The 18691-nt window shown below is 41.5% G+C and overlaps 1 long non-coding RNA gene across 6 annotated transcripts; it reads left to right on the top strand.

Moving 5' to 3' along the window:
* Positions 1-599: 599 nt before the first annotated feature.
* Positions 600-12069, top strand: LOC108445603. 6 transcript variants are annotated; one of them, XR_001860536.1, is made up of 7 exons: positions 600-833; positions 1921-6408; positions 7141-7236; positions 8407-8436; positions 10111-10173; positions 10345-10544; positions 10594-12069. It is a non-coding gene; the product is annotated as an uncharacterized LOC108445603 (long non-coding RNA). The 6 variants fall into 6 exon arrangements; XR_001860534.1 differs by having other exon boundaries at positions 6329-6408; positions 10111-10544; XR_001860535.1 differs by having other exon boundaries at positions 7159-7236; positions 10111-10544.
* The last annotated feature ends 6622 nt before the right edge of the window (positions 12070-18691 follow it).

Here is an 18691-nt window from a genome sequence, read left to right as displayed (position 1 = left end):
CCCCTTTATTTTTTTTTCTGGTTGTACATTTTGGAACCTTTCCACTAAAAGCATATTAGGCTGAAATACCTAAGTGAAAAAATCCACCAGACACCAGAGGGTTCTATAACCTATTTTCCTCCACTCCCTTTCTTTTTCTTAAATTCATTGAACAGTTTCCCCAGCAGCTTCTGCCCAGTAAAATTCACTCTTTACTGGTGCGAATACTGGGTTGCAGGAAAGGATGCGAACACCGAATAGCCAGAAAAAATTCTCAGCAGCTGATTTTTCAAGTGTTGAATAGACAGAAACACAAGCAGCTGAATTTTTTTTTTCAAACACAGAATACACAAGGACTGCCACAAGTGACAGAACAAGAGCATACCTAACCATTTTGTTCAGCAAAAATACTCCTGATCTCTTTAGCACTCCCACTTCCCAGGACAGGTCCTCAAAGTCCTTGGAAACAAGGAAGACAGCACAGGAACTTAGAGCAACTCTCACTGGTATGCTGTAATAGATCTGTACAGCAGACTCATAGCCAGAATATTCATTTCTGGAGCATGGAGAATCTCAGCATGCTTTACAAACAGTATTTAATTGCCATAATCCCCAGTAAAAGTATTATATCCAGTTCACCAGTAGATAAACTGACGCACAAAGAGCTTAGGGGACTTGCCCAAGGTCACAGTCTGAGTCAGTGGTGAGCCGGTGACAAAGACGTGACTCGGGGCAGACGGCACAACCGGGGGGTGATGCCGTGCATGCCTGGCCCAGCCTCGCCAGTGGAGCCTCTCTCTCCGGAGTGAAGATCAGCAGCTGGACTGACAAACGACTGGGAGAGGGGAGGGTAGGTAGGTATGACAGAAATGAGGTGTTTGATGGTTGGGCTTTTCCCCTATGCCACCTGCATCCCTTTATAATATCAGATCATTTACATTTTTAAAGAAAGTGTATTCTTTTTCATCATGGGCCACTGGTGAGCCTAACGCTATCTTTTGTGTGGCACCCCTGCTAACAGAGGTGGTGGAGTATCAATCATAGCTTTCCCTGGGGTCATACCTTACTATGCTGGCTCTTGATCAGAAAGAAGCAGATGGTTATTTACAAACAAAATAATCAAGACCTCAAGAAGGTTGGGGTTTTTTTCCCCAAACCCTCCTACAGATGAGGCCAAAATAAGGTGAAGATGCTTGTGTCCCCTCCTGCCAGCTTTCAAGGACACTGCTTGTCCTACCAGCATCTTTAAATGCGTTATTGGTTAAATTTGCCAGAGAAATGCGTGGCACCTGACAGAGTAGAGTTGCCTTAGATTATTCAGTGGCTTTCATGAGGATCTGGCACTTAAACTGCAGTGTGAATTACTGCTAGATTATTGTGCAGGAATATTGTTATCTGCCATACACTACATGTTTGCAATCAGTTCTTTACAAGCAACGCACAGGCTGCCTTTGAATCTTTTTCAGTAGTCATGGTCACCCTCCTTCTTTATTTAGTGTTAAGTGTTATTCATTTAGCAGTAAAAAATGAACAAAAGAGAAGAAAGCAGGTGCTCTAAGTTTACTCTACAGCCAGCTGTCAGGAAGACACACTTTACTTATTTATTTATTTTTTTGTGGCACATAAAGGGGATTTATTGAAAGTGTTGGGGGGAAAAATATGAAGCATACGTTCAATCAGTCTTTTCTGTAATCAATAAGGTTACTGAAGCAGAAAAAACTATAATGAGTTGTCACAGAATTTGAATTCCCATTTACTTCCTTTTATATGTATTCAGGCAGAAAATCATCATGGAAAGCGAAAGTTGGGAAACAAGGCCTGGCTATGACTCTTGGGTTGGGTTTGTTTTGAATTTTCCAGGTAGCATTTGACCAACTGCTTGCTGAGTGACAGGAGCAGGAGAAGTTATAGTCACCAAGGTGCAATTTCCTTGCATTTCAGGTGGAGAAGCCCCCTGGTGAAGTATGGCTGATCTTCCTTTCAGAAGATGCTCAGCCACAATGATACATCCACCTGGGCTCACTGCAAATTCTTTACCCCTCTAAGTATTCAGCATTTCCAGCCAAGGGTCAAAGTGTCCCCACCTCGAATGTAAAGGAAAGAAAAGCCCAGCACACACACTAAAGATGTCATTCCAAAGGCGTCTGGAGGAGATTTGACCATATAGCCCAAGCGCTTTCAGTATCTCCCTTCCTTCCCAACACATGTTTAGAGTTTCTTAAAAGCATTACTGAAGCATGAAAAAAAGGGAGGCAACAAAATCCTGTCCTCACATCAAGGCATAACCCCGAGGATACGAGGACCCATGGATTTAGGGCACACACCAGATAAAATTGGTTTGGTCTCAAATAGTTTTCTTTATGAGTCACCCAACATGATAGCACTTGCTGAGTTAGCTTTCAGTTTATCTTATATATTTTTCACGTGCTCCTTCTTACTTCTGTGCCTGAATGTCCCCCAAAGATACTCATTTTTCCTCAATGTTCTTTTCAATTTTTTTCCCAAATGTTCATCCAAAGGCTATGATTTCTGATTTTAAAAAGTCATGGTACTTCATGGGCTTGTAGCTCATGTGTTTCTTTGTCACTCTGACACTCTGGAAGCCCCTTGGCTCCATGATTTGCTAGTCCCACTGAGAAACTGCAGGACACCTTTTATTTATAAGAATATGTTATATGATAGAGAATGGATGTTCTTGATCTCAGCACATCACAGTGCATCTTGGGAAAGATAGGCAAAAACGTGGCTCATAAAAGAATAAAAAATTAAGGTATCTGAAGTCCGATTTCTAGCAGCCACTATGGTGGCTTTTAAAATACAGGCTCCTGATAATTATCAGTTTAAAACTAAAAACCTTTCTCTTGCGTGTTTGCACGTATGTAAAGACAAAATATGAAAAATTCCACAGTAGATAACTTTTATAAAGCATAAAAACCAATTGGTCACCCAAATAAATATATATGGAAACTTTGGGACCATCCCTAGACATGGGTCCATTCTTTGCATTCTTTGAATGCTTCTGAAGTGTACTAACTCCACCAGCACATCATCCTTTGGTGATGGGAATCTAGACTTTAACCTAAATAGTCAAGCCAAAGTCAAACTGATGAAAATTTTCTCTGAATGGCTCTAATCATTCCCTGTTTCTCTCCTTGTTAATTATTTTTTTCCTTTCCCTTCTACTTACTGGTTTTTAATTTTTTTTTTTTCATGCAGACAATCATAGAATTGAGACAGGGAAAATACAGCACATTGCCAAAATCACGTAAATTTTAATGGCTTTCCTGTTCACTTAACCCCACATCAACAGTGCGACCTTGCTAGTCTGAACCATGAACCATCAGGGTGTGGAGGCCAAGAGCAGGGTGGATCTGGCTTTGCTCCAGTGTCTGTTGCAGAAAGGAAACTGTGGGGCATTTTGTGGGATATTTTTGAAAACACTCTGTGTCTTTTTCAAGACACTTGTGCCCTAATTATGTGGAAGCTAGCGGAAGATTTGGTAGCCAGTCAGCACCCACCTTCCACTAGATTGACACACAGTTAGCACTTGGGCAGTAAACATTACTCAAGCTCTTTCTAATAATCTGTGTTTCTTCAGCACACCCTCAATTTTTAGTCATCCTTTGTTTCCAGGATATTTACACACCCCAAAGTCCTTAACGACTTTGTTCTCCTAGGTAAGGACTTCTAATTATTGCTAACAGGAAGGAAATTTAAGAATGGAGAAAGACTTAAGGAAAGATTTTCTTAAAGGTGTTCTAGCACCACAAGATGTAGAGGCACATATCATTAGTCCAGAAAGGACAAAAGCAATGATCTTCTCTGACCTCTTGTATGATGCAGAGCACTTAACTTCCCCAAATCAGTGCATTTTAAGTAGAGCAAATCTTTCAGAAAAACATTCCATCTTAATTTTAAAATTTCCACTGGTGTAGAAAGTGCCACAACCCTTGGCAATTTGTTCCAAAGGTTAATTACGCTCCCGGAGAAAAATGTGCACCTGATTTTTAATCTGAGTTTGTCCCTATAAAACTTCAAGCCTTCAGAGCCTGCTATTTAACAGACTGAAGAGGCTTCATTTTAAAAATTGCATTCCCCATGGAGGCAATTAGTGTGGGATTATCTCAACATTAACCACGCAGAAATGAAGCATCTTGTCTCACACAGTGTTTGGGGATCCTTCTCTAACCAATTGAGAGAAACAGGCACTACCTGAGGGCAACTCATTGCAGCTATCCCTGTGCAGGACTAGTTGCCCACTGGAGATATCTAACTTCTGCACTGACTGAATAAGGGGACAAAGCAGTGAGTCTAAACCCTATTCTTGTCATTCACATGGAGAAAGTTGGGCAAAACAAATCCCATCATTCCGGACTGGGATCAGCGCATTACATCAGTCTTCTGCTTTCTGAAGGAAATGTAATTAATTGAGCTCTACATGATAAATCACCTCTTGCAGTGCCTTACATGCACTTGGGGGTGTTCTCCCAGCTCCTCAGCTTATCAACATCACTCTTGAGACGGATTCAGAATGGGAATGCCAATAATAGTAGTAATATAAATCCACCCTGCTCAGACCTGACATTCCCTACTGAACACTCAATTATGACCCTTTTGGGTACCACACTGCACTGGAAGAATTGTTTTCCTGATTATCCACCTGTAATGAGTTTGGAGTAATTTTAAAAGTTACACCTACTACAGGAATGTTCTGTAAGGCCAACTTTTGCTGTTTCTAGACAAAAACCATTAGATTTTGTCCAAAACTCTAGCTTGTTCCTTATATCAGCAACACATTCATTTTATTATTTTCTACTCTCCTAGTGTTTGTGTGGTCTGTAAGGGTAGTCTACATAATCTATATAATCTGTAGGGACTGCTTTTTTTTTCCCAGGACATGTTTAGAAACGTTAAATAGCTTTGGATCCGGAACCATTCTCTGTGGGAGAATTTCCAGTGGTGGCATACCCACTCAATGAATGCTCCCCAATTACAATTACATACTGAGATGTACCAATTAGCTATTTTTTAATGCATTTGATGTTTGCTGCAATGATTTTGTAGCATTCTCCTTTATTAACCAAAATGTCAGGTGGTACTAAGTCAAATGCCTTACAGATATCTAAGTACATTACATCAGTGCCATTACCTTTCTCAACCAAGCTTGTAATCTCATAAAAATGATATCAAGCCAGTTTGACAAGATCTATTTTCCATAAACCCATGTTGAAAGGCATTAATTATATTACCTTCCTTTAATTCCTTATTAATCAAGTCTCATATCAGCTGTTCCAGTATTTTGCCTGGGATCGATGTCAGGTTGACAGGCCTATAATTACTCAAGTCATCCCGTTTAACCTTTATAAATGTTGGCTCTATATAAGCTTTCTTCCAGCCTTCTGGAACCTCCCCAGGGCACCAAGATTTGTTGAAAATCATCATTAATGGTTCACAGAGCTCCTTTGCTAGATCTTTCAAAATCCTCCGTTAGCATCTGCAGCCTCTGCTGTGACCATACGTCATTCTTGTTGCAAAAAGGTCTGGGAGGTCCACGAGACACTTATTGCACCTTCCAGGACCCAAATACCTATGCAAGCCTGGCTGCCAGCAAGCTGCTTAAAGAAAAGAAAACAGAGAAATAAAAAAAAACATTTTTTCCCCCTCTCTGCCCCTGGGCACTTTAAATATCATTTATTTCCATGAGAGCATATGAATTCACAAGAATGTATACCACTTCTAACTCACAAAAAGTGGCCATTATTCCAAGGAATGTCACAAATTTCTCCTGAGAAGCACGCCTAGTGCTGTAGCACAAGCCTGGTCTCACAGTCTCTGCAGCACCCCAACCTCTGATATGCTGGATCTTTTGCTCTTTGAAGGTGCAGTTTTCCCTCTATCTGCATCATGGCACAGCTGAGCTGTATTCAGGCAATGGATGTACCCCAGCAATCTGATTAGTTCAATTAGTTTGTAAATACACAATATTGATAAATTCTACATGAAAGAGACTGACATATGTATGTATATATATATATGCACATATATACTTACGTGTCTGTGTCTGTGCGTTAGTGTGTGAATATATAAAGTCCTATCTGAAAAAAAAGCAAATATCAGAAAATTTAAAAAAATTCCTGTGGTGCACCACTTTAAAAATTGAAATATTCCGAATACTGAGTTGCAAGATATGTCTCCAAAATGCTGACATATACAAATGGGACACTGCAACATTATCAGTAGTGACTTTTGGCATTATTCCGGTAAGAGAATTGATGTTTTGGTGTGATTCATATAAAAATGCCACTGCATAAATAGATCCTGCTGTAATTTCTTAATATTCTCTTTTAAGTCCATTTGTTCTACAAAGAATTTGTTTTGTGAATATCCAGGCAGCCCATCTTCTGACAGACTGAAGAGCAGGTATTGCAGGTATTTCTGTGTTCCCATTCTCTATGAACTCATGGCCTCTGTGTGGCAGGCAGAAGGGGTATTTTCAGTTCTAAGTGTGCATGCCTAATTTAACTTTGCCGGTAATTTAGCTAAGTTGTGCACTGAGATTTTTTGTGAACAAGTAATAAAATGCATGGACAATTTTCCACATAAACATTTGCGGAGTTACTTGCAAGCTATCTGAATTCTCTACATGTTCATTCTCACAGACAAAGCCCCCTAAGTTTTTGTTTCTGCTGCTTTTGGTATTTTGTTCAGGTATCCTTGAGATTAGTTAATGAATTAATTATTTTCTAAATTGCCCTGTGCCAATACAGCTTGTAGTCAGGAAGCATGAAGGGAGGGTTGTTTGAAAAGCTGAGTGAAACAAGCAGAGCAAGTTCAGATGTGAGAGTGTATATACACAAATATACATACACAAACCTGTAGACAGGTAGATCTATAAATACATATGTTTGTGTGTGTGTGCATGTGTAGTTGCTAGTACTATTTTTGCATAGACATACAGAAAATCACCCCAAATTTAGAGGGGTAAAACTAACACAAGAAATCAACAAATCTTTAAACTAATGGAAAATTTAAAGTTAAATCTTACCAGGTGGAATATATTTTGAATTGCAAAGGTGTGTTGAGTGAAAGAGAATGACTCTAAAAATATTGTATTGTGAAAGAAAAAACCAACCAACTGGCCAAAAAAAATGTATTTCTTAGCTGGTGTCGCTGAAATAGGTGCAGCAGAAAGGATCATTACCAAGAATGGAAACCAAAGTGATTTGATGCCTGGGCCTTCTTCCTTCAGTACTGCAGGTGAGTTCACATGACAATGAGCGGAAGTGAGTGATTTAATGAATATTCTACATGGGATAAATCTGAGACTCCTAAATAAACTAATGGGATAAAATTAAATCTGGAAGCACGAATGCTTTACATTTCATATATTTAACTTGGGGTACGGACAGTGTTGGAGGATGTTAGTGACAAAAATAACCAAGGAGATGGTTAGAAAGGCAGCAATGGGAATAATGATGACGTGAGCTGAATTACCACCAGTTACGAAAACCTATATAAATACCTAAATATTATAAATCAGGGATTTTTTAACTTGGTATCCATATTTGGTGTCTCACCTTTATTCCAGGGCTATTTGTAACATTGTTGGAGGCAAAATATCTAATAAGATAAACTGTGGGCTCATGACATGAATTTCATCTGTTTATCCAGCCCCACGCTGCTAAAAGTATACAGTTACTTCAGACACACCTGTTAGCCACACCAAAGCCAGGCAGGAATTACACTCCCCTCATTGAAAGAGCATTGCTTACACAGTTGGGGCAACCACATCCAAGCAACAGCTCTACCTGAGCAGCATTTGGGACCCTGAGCTAAATCAGACAGAGCTTCAGCGTTGGCACTGTCTGGTTTACAAACTGCGTCAGCCACAATTAAGACTTGCTTTTTTGGAAGCTTTGTTTTGGCAAATCACAGTTGAGGAACAAGAGTCACAAATCATAAATCTCATACTTTTGTCACGAGGATTTCAAAAAATCTGCCAGGTTCCTGTTTGGATGTGAATCCCAGTAGTTGCACCTCTTGCGGTGCACATCAAAAAAACTTTTAAAAGGTGCTCATTTTGGCAGCTACTGTCAAGGTAAAACTTTCTTTCAACCCTCACCATCCCTGTTTGGGGAAGGCTCTGCTTCTTCTGCACAGAGGTCTTGGCCCCCATGTCTTGCACCTGCATGTTTGAAGCCTAGCAGGAAAATTGGAAGTTAGTGATGTGACTTTTTTCCAAGCCCAACAGGTCCCTTTATTGCTTTGCAGTAACTGCTAGTACCCTGTGACACACTGACAAAGGTTGCCTTTTCCCACGAATACCCCAGAATAATGAGATGTGACAAATTAAATTGCATTTGCCTTTTGTCTAGCAAAATCCTTTTATAAATAATTTTTTAATTCTAGATTTAATGTATTTTACAGCTCATTGGAAGATCCATGTTAGCAGCCCAGGTGAGTAAACTTTTCTTCAGCTCCACAAACCCACTGTTCACGGACTGTTGCCAAAAGGAGCTCATCCGTATGGTCCCATATCTGCCCTCAATGCAGGGAGACAGGAACCAACAGATCACACTGCAAACCCAACCAAGCATCTCCTTCCCAGCAGGAGAATTAACAGCATAGGTCTAGGACTGAGTTCAAGGGGCAAACTCCCAGAAGGAGCTCTGCAGGACATTGTCTCAGAGCATCTGGGTGAGATCACCCAGCAGGGCACCACACAAAGTCCTCCTGGGTGCACCTAAAAGGAGCTGGACGAACCACTGTAACCTCGATGGGAATCTCAAAGAAACCAGTGCTGGGGACATTTAGTCAGACATGGGGGTCTCTGCAAAACACCTGCTGACCCCAAAATCTTCACCTCTGGAGGTTGTATACTCCTCCTCCCCAAGCAAACAAAATGCTGAAGAAAACTACTTTCCTTCTCTGCTATTTTCCTTCTGTCCTTCAGGCTGGCACTGCTCAGCCTCCACATTCAGGCAGCATGCATTTCCTCTCGAGCACATTTAAGGAGCACAGACATGATCATTTAAGTGCACGCTTTACTTAGCTATCCTTAAGAACACAAAATAGACCCAGAAAAAAAAGACGGTGTCTGTATGCTCATTAAAACGCTTTCAGCCCAGGGCAAGGATTTGATCAAAAGGATTCCTGCCAATGGAAGGGCATGCTGGAGCCATTGTAAGAAGTTATGTGCGAGCGTCTGCCTTCCTTTCCTTTTCTTTCTTGTGCCCTGTCCCTTCCACTGCCACCTCCAATCTCTTTTCTTCCAGCTGGGGGAACAGAAGAGATTTTACTTCCTTGATGACAATTGTGTCCTTTGAGCAGCCAAAGCAAAAGGCACTTTGAGTTCAAATGAGACTGTGACTTAAACCAATATTAGCCAAGACCAACACATGTTTATTGTAATATAAGTAACCTTCATTCTGATCAGCAGGTTTTCCTCACCCCACTGCAGTTTTACTCATTGCCTTTCATTCTTCCAAAATGAATAAATGAAATGGCTGCACATTTTTATTCACAGCAGTGGGTTTCAGAACTTCAAATCAGAGAGGCGTTTTGATTTTAGAAATAAACTCCAGAGGAAACAGTTTCAGCCAGAACTTTCATATATTTTTTTTACCAGTTTAAGGTAACATCAAAACTCACCTTTCCAAAAAAATGAAACCTCACAGCATTCTTTTAATCCAAATTAAATAAAGTGTCATCCCTGTGTCCTCTTCCTTCATATTTAGAGGGAAAGAAAACTATCCTGCCCATACTTTAATGGTTTTGTCTGCAAATCCTAAATGCTCTGCTGCTGCAAATTTCAAATGATCTTATACAGCCAAAGTCTCTTTGGTGTCAGCAGCTGCCCAGGTAGCAACACAACCACGAGAACGCTGCTGATCAGAACAATGAATGCCTGATCTACAGATGTCATATCAAGGTAGAAATCTTGATGAGCATTGTAGTGACATTACAAAGTGGATTACACATGCTGTATCTGGGTCAGAGAAGGAGTTATTTCAGTAAGGTCAACAAAGTACTTCTAGCCAAACTTATTTTTCAACATTTTGAGGGATATGCTTTTGTTTGTTACCTCATGTTGCACCTAATAACAATGCTCTCTCTGTTCTCCTGTATCAGTCTGGAAGCAAAGTTAAAAAGAAGACAAAACACTCCCATGCCTGGGGTCATTCAATTTCAGAGGTGGGTTCCAGCTCCCTGCTCTACTTTCCTTCATGACTGGGGGCCCAGCTGCTGGTGGCCAGAGAAGCTTTTGAGCTACACCGTCAAAGTGTGTGTCCCGTGTGTCCCTCTCTCCCTGCCTACACTCTCCACCCAGTGAGAGGATACAATTAGGACTTTCCTGCTTTCCAGGTGTGTTGGTGTTTGTCAAGGAAACAAATATAGCAAGGTTGTAGGTCCTCAGATGCTCCAGCCCACAGGCAGAATAAGTACTAAAACACTTATTTTTGGATGCGCGGGTCCCTACCTGGCGAAGTGGTCACTGTTGAGCACAAAACACGCCTCACCTTCAACCATCTTTCCCAGAGATGGACAACAAGCCAAAAGCTAAGGTACCTACCACCATCTTTCCCAGAGATGGACAACAAGCCAAAAGCTAAGGTACCTACCATTCCTTCATGGCAGACAGGAGATGAAGTTGCCCTACCCAAGGAATGCGGCATTTCTAAGCTGTTGGCTTACAATACTGTGGGTGGGAGGACGTGATACTTGTAAGATTTTTTTTGCTGGCTGTACCAATACCTTTTCTTGTCTTAATTTTGAAATGGAATTTTTTTTTTTCCCTCCCAGAATTTGGGGCAAACCAAATACCAAGTGTAGTTCTTGACATTTGACATCTTATGTTTCCAAATTCAATAGGCTCCCTGGGATGCTGGCAGCTGCAAACAAAATTGGAACAACTGTCCATGCCCTTCAGCCATGCTGGGGTTCTCCATGCCAGTAGCTCTGCAGCACCCACCACACACTGAACCTCCTGGCTCCTCAAATCCCCTGCAGAGGACAGCCTGGGTCTTGTGCCTAGCTTGGTATGGCTTGGGCAAGATGCACATGCTAAAAATATGCTATGAGATTGTCAAGAGAGCGATAGCCTTGCGTTGGAAAGAGAGACTCTTCAAGGCAGTACTTCAGCTCTATTAGTCCTTACCCAACCCAAAAGCTAGGGGTGCAACTTAGGGATGCGCTAGCAATCACACCTGATAATCCAGAAGACCTCCTTCCACCATTAAGGGCTTAGAAATTTTTTCCCAGCTTCAAGTCTTGACAGAAATCTATTTTAATGCTCAAGTATTACTCAGAGTGAACTCAGATAAACTGACTTTTGTACAGGTCCTTTGCACCACAATAGCCTGCCTAAAACTGCAGAGGCAGATCTTAAACTGAAACATTGATGTCACCTCTGAACAGCTCAAACCTAAAAGGAGATATATGCCTATATAGATATATATATATCAAGAGAGAAAAAAATGTTCCAGTTATCTGACCTAATTATAAACATAATCCAATTGTGTTGTTTGTATTTTTTTAAGGAAAAAAAAGACCTATTTCTACTCACTTAAAAAGTGGAAATCCTCATACCACAAATCCTCACATTTCTGTAAGTCAAAAATGGAAACCAGATCTGTAACTGAAAGCTGTAATTATCAAGGCTAACCTTTCCTGACTGAGAAATGCAGAATTAAAAAAGCTAAAACATCAAGTTAAGAAAAAACATTCAAAAGCTTAAATAATTGAAAGCAAGCAAAAGTGTTTCTTTTTCCAGTTGCCATCCTGCATGTCAAAAAACCTGTGAAATCCTTTGGGGGTAGTAAGAAGCCTATGCTGTATTTATTTCTCCATGATGACAGTATACTTTATTCCAGAACAGTGGTACATGTGTCAGACACATCTGGCTCAACAAGGATATGATCCAACACCCAAGGAGCACAACTAAGGTTATCCCATTGACTTCTGTAGGCATTCTTCCAAGCTACTACCCTCTTGGTGCTGCATTACTTCCCTTAATGGATAATTCTGAGCTCACATCTGTGTTCTAAAACGTTGCTGGTGGTACATAAAGAGTGAGTTTATTTGCTTTTATTATGGTGTATGGTTCACATTCTATCAATGTAATCCAAGGTTTAAGTTTGATGTTAAATAATCGACCTGTTTAAGGAGGGAAACTAAGGGCACCCCCCAATGTTTTAATAAAGCTTTACCACACAAGAATAACAGGCACGATTTGTTTCCATTAGGAAGATAAGCTTTCTTCAAAGCAGTTCACTGTTTAAGGCTTTAAATTTTGCCAGCACTTGCACAAGGTTGCAACAAACTGACTTATTTACAGAGAGATGTTATGGGGAGATAAAGCCACTTAATGATCCACCAGTTCTTGCTAAATACATTTTCCTTCCATGCCCTCTCTGAAAGCAGGTAGGATAGCACTGTTCTTTGGCATATTCTTAAAATACTTGAACTAAAAGTTTTACAGAGCAGTTAAACAAATGGGGCTTGTGGCTTCTCTGACCAAAATAATCCTCAAAGCACTTAGGGTTAAAAACAACAGCAAAAAAGTCCTTAGGCATTTACTTGAAAATAATTATATAGCAAGAATAGAAAAGGGGACAACAATAGAATAAACAAACTAAAAGTTTGATTTGCTTTGATGCCTCATTCAAGACCAGGTGGTTTCTGTGACAGAAACTGTCACCTTTCAATTTTTTTAACTTTTGTCACATTTGCAGCTACAACAGCAAACTGCCCCAAATGCCCCAAGCATTGAGGAGAAAATATTCCTGTCAACAGAAACATTTGACCTCTGCTTGTTTGAGTGCATTCCAGCTTCTCTGTGTTTGTTCATAAGGACTCTGCTGGAGTGGACATCAGCACGCAGCAAGGCCTGACTTAGTAAAACCAATATGTTGCCATAGGGACCCTGATGTATTTATCAGAATTTCCCCTTCCCTTGTGTTCAGTTTTGACTTGAGCAGGATAAGAGTGGCTTTGGGTTGTTTTTTTTCTTTTAATTAAGAAAAACAAACAAACAAACAAAAAACCAAACCAAAAACCACACAAAAGACAAAACCTAAACCAAACAGAGAAACCAAATCAAACCAAAAAAACCCCCCACAAAAATACTCTCCAGTGTTCATTTCTTATCACTGCACTTGGCACAGTTCTCAGGCTGCCCAGCAGTACCTCTCTCTGCTCACCTTAGAAATGTGTGACTACACGTTGTCTTCTGAGCCATGTTGCAGGCCCTTGGAAGTCAATGAAAAGTGTCAGTGTGCCCCTGCTGAGAACAATACTGCTGCCCAGGAAGCAAGAGAGGAGTCTCCCTCCATCTCTCTCATTTCTTTGTCTCCTCTCCCCATAGGATTAGAAGTGGTAACCTCCTCCACAGACACTTAAGGAGGTAAAATGTCAACATTGGCATTGACTGCTCCAACTCTACAGAGGAACTCAAAGTTAAGAAATGAGGGAGAGTTTTAACTTGAAATAGTTTCAGCACTGTGTGTGACTGGTGGTGACTGCAGCAGGTGAGGCATGGTTCTGAACCCAGAGGATTTTGTAACTCTTTATTGACTCTGCAAGGAAGGTGCTGAGCACCTGGAGCATTAGTTATCACACATCTTACTCTGGATTCGTCCCTCCAGTTACTGCCTTGACCGTTTCCCTGGGGAAATGCATCTCTCTCCCCATGTGAAGTGAAGCTGACCAGGATGAGCCCTTTTTTCCCCTCTGGGCTGCTGGCAGTGAAAGCAAAGCAATCAGCAGGGTCTGTTTGCAGACACGGTTTGAGAAAATCCCCCTCTCCCCCTCCCACAGGCTCCGCGCACACAAGTGGCACATGGGAATCAACAAACACAACGTTAGTCATTTCCTCCGTGCTGCCAGCTGCTGAGGGTTTGCATAAGAAGAACCCTTGGACTTCAGATTATTTCTTAAAACACCTCTCGCCCCAAATCTTTGAGCAAACAAATGCTGGACTGGTGCCAGCGAGGCCAGTTGAGCCCTGTTTCCTGGTGAGCCCTGCCACCTTCCTTGCCATCCTCGCCCCCACACCCTCCCATCCCTCACCCCACAACCACATGACACACCTGCTCTCTGGTAGGAACTGTATTTTAGAAGCCTTCTGCCTATGCTGCAGTCACGCAGATGCAGGGCAGACGCTCAGGCTTAGATGCTTCTTTTGTGATCAATACTCAGGTGATGGTGGCATCTAAAAACTTCAGTTATGGATCAGGGCCCATCAGGACACTGCAGGGCTGAGTGACAAAGGAGACAGCCTTTGCCCCCAGAAAACCGACAGTCAACAAGTCAGTCAGGAAATAACCTGTATGGGAAAAAGGAAAGCAGGTGGGATGAGCCAATAACGAAAAGAACAGATTTAGTAAAAAGTCAAAGGTTTAGCCTCATAAATAAGATTGTAATTTTGGTGTGACCCCTGCTCCTGAACCAGAAGGTGAAAGCACCACAGTCATTATGCTTCTGATGCTCTCAAACATTTTGTCTTGTCTCTCATTTGTTCTGGCCTGAACCTGTTTCCTCAAGCCTTCCTTTGCCCTCCTCAGGGAAACATATGCTTGGAGAGACCTGGCACGGGCTTTCATTGATGTGAGTAATTCCTATGCTTTAGTATACAATAGTTGTTATCCCTGAGATCACCATCAAGTTTGAAGCCTCATCTCTCCACACCCAGGCAGACCATGTCCCCAGGCAGGTGGGAGGATGGCAGCATGTCCTGCTTCTGTGCTCACGTGCAAACCTCTCCCCAGTGTTTTGCTGTAGCATTCCCACAATGTGGAGCAGAAAAAGCCAAAATGAAGACCACAGGATGTAGGATGGAGTTGACCAGGAGGTCATCGCCTGGTCCTGTCGGCTGGCCCTTGCTGGGAAGATCAGCCCAGGGTCATAGCACTGTTGGAGAGCACTAGAGAGTTTCAAACAAAACAAAACCAAACCTGAGTTTCTGCAGCTGATGCAGTCACTCTGCTCCCTCTGTACACTGTACTCTACCAGAGACCTTTATTTCTTGCCTTATTCTATGGCCCACATAAGCTTTTTTCTTTCTTGGTTTCACTTCCTGGGAAGTTTGATATTGGGGTTGAGTAATCTCAAGCAGCACGCTCATCTAGTTTAGCCTACAAATGTGTCTCTCCTCTGTCACCACTTCATCCTTATTTGACCACATTTTCCATTTCTTGCTTCCACCAAAATATTTTGTATAGTAGATTGCCAAATCTGCATTACTTATCTTAGCAGGAAAGGCAGGTCTTGCTTCAGCCCTAGTTAGAAGTAAGGTACTCTCTGGGAAATGTGTTCTGACATGGGGTAAGTTCGTAGGAACTTTCCTGTTTTTTTACTATTTGCTTTTCTTCCTCCTCAACCCCCCAGCATCACAATCCCAGGAACTTATTTTCTGTAGCCATCCTCTTATGTGAGCACACTGAAACAGTGGATTTGCTAATGTTTCTGGCTATGTCTACCTATGCTGTCAACAAAACATGTTCACCACATCTCCTTTCCCGATCCTCTGTTCCTTACATACTTGAATACTTTCTTATTACTTATGTTAATCTCCTCTGTAATCGTACTGAATTTTTTTACCTGTTCTTGCCTTATCATTGTTTACTGTCTCGTTTTTCAGTCATGCTCAGAACCTATTTATAATACCTCACATGCAGCACTTCTCACATATTTGTTCCGTATTTGTTCATTAATCATTGGTCTTGGAGGAAAAGTGATTTTCTTCACTTGCTTCCCTTTTGGAGCTACGTCACAGATCTCTCCATCTTTGCTTCCTTCTAAAAAATCCATCAATGTTAATATCAAAATTTTAATCTTATCTCAAGATGACCACGGGCTTATACTCCTCAACAGAAAACAGCTTGCCAGGAACAAAAGAAATGAAAACAAATGATGAAAATATACGAATATGGGTTTCCATGATGAAAACTCTCTGCCAGGCTCCTGTAGTCTGTGGGTATTGCCTCATGACTATATTCTAAATCTCTTACCATAAACTCTATTTCTAGGTTTTACAGTCTTTTTTGGCCTTGGGTTTTGGTCTCTGCCTTATATCTCCTCATTGCTGGTCTTCTCCTACCTCCCCATCTCTTCATATAAATGGAAAGAGGAGGTAAAATTCAGGACACAAGTAGAGACAGGGACACATGGAAATGCACAGGCTGAGCTATCCCCTGACATTCAGCTGTTGGATCCTGTTGGTGTGCTAGGACTAGAGTGCCAAATACATCAGAACAAAGGCTATTTACAAAATATTCACACCAAAGTTGCAGATGCTAATCTTTGTAACCACCCATGCTGCTGAAGGCTGCTGAGAACTAAACATGTATTCCAAAGCATGAGGGAGTACCCTAAATATATCTCCTCTGTCAACTGATGGGTCTTTCAGTACTCATAGAAAAGGACAGCTGCTCAAGCCAGTACTGCTTATGTGTGAAGAAACTTTCCAGGCTGTATTTTCCAATTCTCTTATTCTCTTATTTCTTGTGAATTTGAGAGATAGCGTTTGACTTGATTGCTAGATTAGGAAGCACTAAGGTAAGTAGGGTTTCTCTGTGTAGACCAAGCTACACCATCAGCCACTGGTTCATTTTGAAGAACAATGGGACAGCCTTGGTAATACTTGCTCAGAAAACAATGGAAAATTTCATATTTTACGTTCATATATATATATATATGTCTTAGGATACTCTCTCATTTGCTAGATGTTCCTTCATATTGATCAATGAGTGACCAAAGGGAAAAAAATCTCAAGCAAACAGTTTCTTACCAGAATTCACCAGAAAACATTCAATTGAATGATCTAGTTGGAGCAATGCCTTCCATCAACACTGATAGGTAGTGAAACAGATTTCAAGGGAACAGCCCAGACAGCCAGAAGCCCAGTGAATATGGCAGTAATGAAGGAGGTAGGAGACAGTCTGAGTCCCTGCTTTGCCTAATGTAATCAGGGACTTGTTGCTCTGACTTTGCAGGCTGAGTGTAAGCTTCATCTGGCCCCTTATAGAAGCCTTCAATACAGGCTTCCACATCTGAGCTCATCATCCATACTGCCTTATGGCTGCTGGAGAGATGCAGCAATTTTTAGTACATGTTACTCAAGTCCCGAGTATGACTGCTGCTCTCCATCAGCTGTAAGTGGAGCCAGAGGGAGTGAATCAGATGGAGAGCTCTACCCTGCACACCCTGCAGCTGAGAAAGAACCCCCCTGGATACTCAGTCAACTCCACAGAATGAAAGAGTTTGAGCAGGAGAGGTACATGGGCTCATCCCAGCTCCTACAGGTATGGTCACCTACCTGGGTCAGTGGCTGCCTTTTCCAGGTGCTTCCTGCTGCCGTACTCCAGCACCAGCTGCCCTTCTCTGCTGTGTGCAAATCACTTGCACAACACATTGGGAATTTTGTGGGCAATGCCATGTCCTGGTCTGCTCTTCTTCTTTCTTCTCTTGCTTTAATCTGAGGTGAGTGATGTACTTCACACCTGACAGCTCATCCTCTAGAAAGTCCACACCAGGTCGTGTGCTCATACGTAGTTGCCATGTCATTTTTCATGTTGTGGTTATATATGCTAATTTCCACAGTCCCCTAGAAGGCTTCCTGGCAATAGGTACTGCAAAATAATTTCCTCTAACTGAAAAAGATTTTACACTTTTCCATACTAGGGGCTTGTCATATCACCTGTGGTATTTAGTGGGGTTTAGTACTTTTCAAGTAAGGTATTTTTACCTCATCTACTGCTGCTAAAAGAGAAGAAATAGCTTATCATATTCTTAATGCCATTGTTTCCTAGCCTGATTAAATCCTCCTTCATTTTTGCCTTTTGGGATAAGAATTAGTTTTCTTTAGTGTTTCTACTTTTGCCGCAGAGACACTTATTTCTTCAGAGTGCCCATGCCAAAGGAAATAGAAGGCTAAGTTTTAGAACTGGAGCACCAATTGATATACTGATACACCTGAGAGGACCAAGGTACAAAGGTATTAATATAGCTGCCAGGGACAGCCAGACAGCCACATAATTAAGAGCAGTGTCAGGGCTGTTCTAAAATATGCAGGTGTGCCTGACCCCCAATGAACTCTCCATTAGCCAAGGATCATTGCAACTATTAGCCTCTGCTGCTGTAGTCCCTCACTAGGCTGAACTAGGATGAATTTCAATTACTGCTCCATTCCCTTCCCTTCCAGCTTTATAGCCTCTTTCAAGAAATATCCCCTATCACATTTCCAACACATTACAATATTCCAGTCAATTTTCATTAGTACAACTTTCATTTGGTTAAATTTCTTCCTGTGTCTTACATGTTTGTGCTGCCTCTTCTTGAGCATATTTTTCCTGGTGATAGACTGTGTCACTGGATCCTAACTACTCCCCAACTTCAACTTAATTGATCGGACTTGGCACATTTCCTAGAATTAGGACTGTGTAGGCTCAGACTACACAAGCTTGGCTGTTCAGCTGGCCATGTGAGATGGCAATCTTGCATTACTTCTGGAAACCCATTCCCCCTCTTCACTTCTGCATCGTGGCTGTCCCAATCAATAGCTGAGTAATTAAAATCCCTCATGATCAATGTTCTAGCTGTTTTACAGACTTCTCTTATCTGTAAAAACATTTCCCAACCTACTTTCTTTGCTTGCCCTGGGGGTCTGTAGCAACATCCAGGAATAGCATGACTGCATTCATTGTCCTTCCTC

This window comes from Corvus brachyrhynchos, unplaced genomic scaffold, assembly GCF_000691975.1.
Source record: "Corvus brachyrhynchos isolate BGI_N302 unplaced genomic scaffold, ASM69197v1 scaffold101, whole genome shotgun sequence".
In the NCBI taxonomy this organism is placed as follows: Eukaryota; Metazoa; Chordata; class Aves; order Passeriformes; family Corvidae; genus Corvus; species Corvus brachyrhynchos.
Note: the sequence above shows the minus strand (reverse complement) of the source record. Positions and strands in the feature narration are given on the sequence as shown.